Consider the following 6,706-nt stretch of genomic DNA (forward strand, 5'->3'; position numbering starts at 1 on the left):
ATAGGCTTTCCAATAACAACAAAATAATTTCCAAAAAATAAATCTGCATTCCTTATTAGAAGGCTTTTGCTAACAGGAAAAGAAAGTAACTTCAAGAATGTTTGAAGAAGAACTGTTACAAGACATAATATACTTTCCAAATTAGAAAATGAACAAAGACAAATGCAAATAAAAATTGATAATGTAGGATCCAAGGCTCAAAGTTCCAATTATTTAGGGAGATAAACATGATTTTTTCTTTTCAAAAATTTGTTCTATTTAGTTATACATGACACAGAATGAATTTTGATTCATTGTACACAACGGAGCACAATTTTTCATATCTCTGCTAGTACACAACATAGAGTCACACCAGATGTTCAGTCATACATGTACCTAGGGTAATGATGGGAGGGGAGGGGGCATGGGAACAGGAAAGATGGTGAAATTAGATAAACTTAATTTTTAATATTGTTTTTTTCAGTTGTTGATGGACACAATAACTTTATTTATTTATTTATATTTAATGTGGTGCAAGGATAGAACCCAGTGCCTCACACATGCTAGGAAGCATTCTATCCCTGAGCCACAACCACAGCCAACAAATTTTTTTTTTTTTTTGCATACGGAAAATTTTTAAAGAATGTTAAGGCATCCTAATTTCCCCCATTGCATTAGAGATACATAAAATTAAAGTATCTTCAGATATTGAATAATTAAAAAATTAATTCAAAAAACATCTCGTGCAAAATACTCCATCACTGGATTTTGTATTAAATTCTGTAAGCATTTCATATGAATGGCCTTTATTGACATAAAATATCAATAGTTGTTATTAAAGTACCACCATCATTTTGGGAATCTTCTAAAAGTGATTGACAAATTTTGCTTAGTGCAATACATTTCACACCTGGAAATCATTCTGACATATTATTTTTGAGCATCACAGTCACAGAAGTGTCCTGAGAAAGATGCTTTTTACCCAGTGCCAATTAAATAAAATTATTTAAAGTCATCACAGGGTCATGAGCAATTGTCAAACATGATAATTCTCTCCATTGAAAAGGAGAAGAACTAATAAGTATCCTTTTAAAACATATTATTTGCTTTCATAAAACCCAGGAAAGTAAAATTGTATTGAATTATAGTTTTGATATAAATGCAATATTGAAACAAAAAAAATGTCATGAGTTTTACTTGACCCCCTTTAAATTCGCCACTTGTTTTTCAACTGCTTTCACCTGGGGGACAAGATAAACTCTAATTAATTATAAAAATAAGTGGGTCACCACCCATTGACACTTCCCCCTGGCCTTCCTCACCCCTCACCCTGGAAAGTCCTATGTTCACAGCTCATCAGTACAGCTACAGGACTGGGTCCATTCTGTCCCCAATTGGAGGTGTCCCTTTTTCTGCATGTGTCCTGGGGATTTCTCCCCAGAAACCACCTGCATGTGCACAAAACCTCACCTCCCTCCTCTGCTATGACGAGCCTCCACCTGAAATAAATGGGTCATTTCGTCCAAATGCTGCTGAATGCAATGTGAGGAAGGAAAGAACAAACCTTTGGGAATGGCCTACTTAAGAAATCGTCCACAAGCAGCGGCGAACAAAAGCACCTTCCTTGGGGATCAGAGCCTCCAAAATACCACCTCCTTGGCAAAGATGAGGCTCCCTCTACACAAGTGGAGGACAAGCTTCCAGAGCTGGGTTCTAAGGAAACCAGGCCCAGGCTCCACAGGCCTGTGCACCACCTGGGGCAGTAAGCGGGATTCGGCATCCTCTAGTGGCCATAGGAGCTCAGGGCAGTATCCTTGCCTTCATTGTGCAAGGTGAACTTGTGCTCCCCTGTGGCCTCCTGCTGATTAACTGGCAGAAAATTGAATCTTTTCATCTAAATTATTCACAGTCCTCTATTGGGATGCCTTTTCTTTCTGTTAGGCAGAATGACCCCATGTTCAAATCTTATATTTTGGGTCATACCTTTTGTTCTTGTTGCTTCAAGGTGAAGGTTGGTTAATTTTGCTGATCTTTTCAAAAAAATCAAATTTGGATTTCATGGATTCTATCAATGTTTTCCTATTCTCTATTTCATTATTCTTTTCTATTTTCTTTCTTTTTTTTTTTTTGGTACTAAACATTAAACCTAGACACATCCTCATCCCTTTTTTAATATTTTTATTTAGAGACAGGGTTTTGCTAAATTTCTTAGGACCTCACTAAATTGCTGAGGGTGGCTTTGAACCCACAATCCTTCTGCCTCAGTCCCCTAAGCTTCTGAGATTTCAAGTATATGCCACTGCACCTGGACATTATTCCCAGTTATAATCTTTTTTGTTTTCCTCCTTCTTCTAAGATAGTGTTTAGTTTGGAATTTTTCTAGGTCATAATAAGATTACTGTCATGAAGAAAATGCAGAGTCCAACATGCAAAGGTAAAGATGCACAACATCTTTAGCCATTATAACAACGCAACTTAAAATCGCAATGAGAGGGGCTGGGGCTGGCTCAATGGTAGAGCAACTGCATTGCACCTGTGAGGCACCGGGTTTGATCCTCAGCACCACATAAAAATAAACAAACAAAATAAAGGTATTGTATCCATCTACAACTAAAAAAAATATTAAAATTTTTTTTAAAAATCACAATGAGAGTCAAATGAGGTAAGGGATGTCTGTAATCCCAGATACTCAGAATGCTGGGGTTTGAGGATTATTAAGACCTAAGAGTAAGAGAAGAGACTAGGCAACATAACAAGACCCATCTCAACACACACACACACACACACACACACACACACACACACACCCTCAGTATACACCTCTAACAGTAGCACAAATGATGGTTATTTAATGATTTTCTTTACACTGAAAATTTATTCATATATTTATTTATTCATTTATTTTGGGGATGGGTTTCTCAGGCTGACCTCAAGTTTAGTCTTCCAAACTACTGGGGTTACAGGGGTGGACCAGCATACCTTGCTTTAACAATTAATTTTAAAATAAGTTGGTCATTCTCCCACGACACCATCCTGAGTCATTCCACCAGCATAGAGTCAAGAGTGCTCAGAGTAACCATGCTGAACAACAGCGACACCCCCATCATTAGGGAAAGTTCAAGTATGTAAAGAACATCCCCTAGCAGTTGGGAAAAGTCCACTTAATTCTTTTGAATACAACAGGCCTTTGGCTATGTTTCTTTTTCTTGTCAAACACTGCAGGGAAGAGGTTGGGAACGGTGCCAAGAGGCTTTCAACTCTACCACCCTGTAAACATGATTGCATTATCAGTATATTAAGACGTCACAAACATGGCCAGGGCTATGGTACCTCTCAGTATGGCAGGGGTGGCCTGATAATAAGAGTCAGAAGACATAGGCACATTATAGGCTCCCACTTGGTCATTATTGATCAGTCCAGTTCATTATCACATCAAATGTATAAAATGTCTCCCAGGGCAAGACCACCAGATTTTCTGGCTTCCACTGGATTTAGGTTTTAAAATAGAAGTTGTCCAGCCATATGTGGCCTCACCATTTTGGGTAACTGGTATGACTCAACTAAGAGACAATAGCATATCTTGATTGAGATTTATTCAAACTGTTAACATAATATTGGATCTCACGGATGGTGTAACCCATGCATTCATCCCTTTACTCACAGCTATTAGATATTTTCCATCCTTGTGAGAAATATAAAGGGAAAACACTTTGCTGTCCTCTATTCCTAGCATCAGAATTCTAGTTCAGCCAGTGGCTCCCCATGAGTCCCTTCCTGTTTATTCAGTGTGGGAATATGTGGGTACAAAGCAAGTGGGCTAGCTCAGCCACTATGTAACCACCATATTGACTACAAACCCCATTTTTTCCAGATGGGGTGAAAGCAAAACCCACTGGATCAGACCCTATGAAATTGTAACATCAAGGTTTAAAAATCTAAAGGATATAAGAACAATGAGACCACCTTGGTCTCCACATGGAAAGAATGACTCATTTTACAAGAATCTCCTCATGAAAAAATCCCATATGCTTATGAAATTATTCCTCACTGAATCTCCCATATAAGACCCCCTCAGTGGAACCCCTGCTTGGCCCCCTCATGTTGAATGAGAACACACACAAATGAAGGTGTGTACGCTAGCACTTCCCACCTCTACTTCCCAATATTTCCATGGCTTCTTACAGTTCTCTACCAAACATAACTTAAAAATTTTTCTCCTGAGAAATTCACAGGACATTAGCATGTGTTCACAAAGAAAGGTCAGAACTCAGGATAGGGGAATGGGAATCGTGGAGCACAATTTATCCATCACAAGCTTCTCATGAAATCACAGGGAGTAATTTATTCAGACCCTGACACACCTTATTAAACTGACTCCCTCATTTAACTGCCTTCATTGTCTTCCTATCCATAAGTTAGAACTTTAGGTCAGTAGCCACATTCCCATGCAGAACAGAATGTATTGTCAGTTCCTTGAAACCAGATTGTGCACAAGTACATTTTTAAATACTAGAGCAATTTAGTAAATTTAATGCAAAACAAGTCTTTCTTTTTGGTCATGACCAGTTTGTTGTGTTGCTTTCCCCCTAGGATTATGACCATGTATAGTGATTTTCTCAGTTAGCTAAGGCAGGGGACAGACTCTCCCTAAAGAACATGAAGAATGCAGATAAGCTTATATTATATTTCAACTACTACTTCAACCACTGACATGCACCTTATGTAAGGTCCAGAAGGGATTTTTATGGGATACTTATGTTCCTGAAGGAATGTTGAATGGTGGAACAAACTGTGGTATCTCTATACCACGGAATACCACACAGCAATAAAAAGGAATGCACTGTTGACTCATGCGTCCACTGGAATGATTGTAAGCACCTGAGTGAAAACATGAGTCAATCTCAAATGACAAGTGTTAAATAAGCAGAAATGAATGGCTTTTGCTCCTGGATTCTGGGAGGAAGTCTAAATCCTTAAAATTTCACAAATAATACAACTATCATTATTTGTATCATAATTGTGATTCTGCTAACAGGTTGGATATGATGCAAGAGAAGGAAGGTTGTTCACCACTCCTATGAGTTAGGGCTTTAACCAGCCCAACCTCAGGGCAGTGAAGGGAGATGGAGACTGAATTCAATCCCACATCCATTGATTTAATCAATCACATCTACATAATGAAACCAAAATAAAAGTTCTGGACACTGAATCTCAGTGGACATTTCTGCTTGGTGAATACAGTGATGGGCCAAGAGAAAGGTGTGCTGGATCCCACAGGGAGAGGGTCCTTGCTCAGACCCTCCTAGACTTCACCTGGTATATCTCATTATTTGGTTTGTCCTTGTTTATACCCTTTATAGCAGCACTTTAATCACCAGGATTCCATGAGTTCTATGCGGGAGTCACATGAATCCCCAAATTAGCATCAGTTGGTCAGAAATGTAGGGCTCCTGAATATCCCTGTAATACAGCCAGCATCTGAAGTAAAGGTAGCCTTGATGGGGACTCTGCCCTTCGACTTGTGGAGCCTCAGCTCACTGTGATTGCTACTACCAGAGTCACAATGCAGTACACAAATTGGTGCCAATACACTCTCACATTATATCATTACATAATCACAGAGGGGCCAAACAGTAGCTTCCCTACTGACTACCCTGGGAGAGGCACACATTTGGCCTTACCTGAGAAAGGGCAGGAAGAGGCCATAGAGTTGAGTGCGGGGACAAAGGCCAGGGTCCCAAAAGTCCTGACCCTTCACTCATCCGTCCTATATCTGTTTTTGGTTTTGCCATTAAAAAAATAAAGTGACAATCACTGGCAGAGACCAGTTCTTGCACTCTCTTCTGTAAAAATATGGGCAACAATGTGGATAGACTTCTCTTCAGCTGGTCCGCCTCACAGGGTGTCTGCCCACTTGTCCCTTACACGGCTGCGAGCCTTGGTCAGGCCTTTTAAGGTAGCAGCATTGTACAGGTGCTTCTCAAAGCATGAAATTTTGCAGGCCTTCATGGAAGTGTCATCCAGCACCAGCGCTGGGCCCAGGCCAAAGATGTCATGAAGAAGCTCATTGTTCTGAAGGTGGTGGTGCATGCCGGAACCCAGTACATCCTTGAAGGCAGCATAGATCTGGTGCTGAGCCCAGCTGTCCACATAGAGCACTTCAGTCCAAAGCGGATTGTCTCTTCCTGGCATTCACTGCCCTCAACAAAGTTCAGCACAGCACGGAAAGTAGAGCATTGGCCTTAGCATGGTACTTGTTGCTGTCAGTGGCCAGAGTGCGCAGGGTACCACAGAGTATCTCCATGTCCTCATAAACGATGTCCTCCTGGACATCAGCAGGAGCCACATAGCAACCCAAGCCGAGAGCGGAAACACAGTGGAGCTCAGCTATTTGAGCTGTCACTAAGCACAGAGATCAGCAGGGGCTGCAGGCTGTGGAACAGCTCCTCACCTTTGGGTCCAGGGCCCATTTTTGCCTACTACATATTTATAAACAGCATGTTTTGCTAGTGGGTGAACAGGTGGCCCTGACTTTCAGGAAAACAATGTAGCACTGTAGTCCAAGGGACTTGAACCCTTCATGGGCAAATTCAACAATATCTGCTTCTAGGCAGTCACTGGAACATATACCAGTAATCCCAGCTACCTGGGTGACTAAGGGAGGAGGATGGCAAGTTCTAGGTGAGCACAGGAAACTTAGTGCAAACATGCCTCAAAACATAAAATC

The 6,706-nt window shown here is 40.7% G+C and overlaps 1 pseudogene; it reads right to left on the bottom strand.

Annotated features, from left to right (window-relative positions):
- Window positions 1-5,874: 5,874 nt before the first annotated feature.
- On the bottom strand, window positions 5,875-6,283 carry LOC114083566 (interferon-related developmental regulator 2-like; annotated as a pseudogene).
- Window positions 6,284-6,706: the final 423 nt, after the last annotated feature.

The sequence above is a fragment of the Marmota flaviventris genome, chromosome 17 (genome assembly GCF_047511675.1).
Source record: "Marmota flaviventris isolate mMarFla1 chromosome 17, mMarFla1.hap1, whole genome shotgun sequence".
Lineage (NCBI taxonomy): Eukaryota > Metazoa > Chordata > Mammalia > Rodentia > Sciuridae > Marmota > Marmota flaviventris.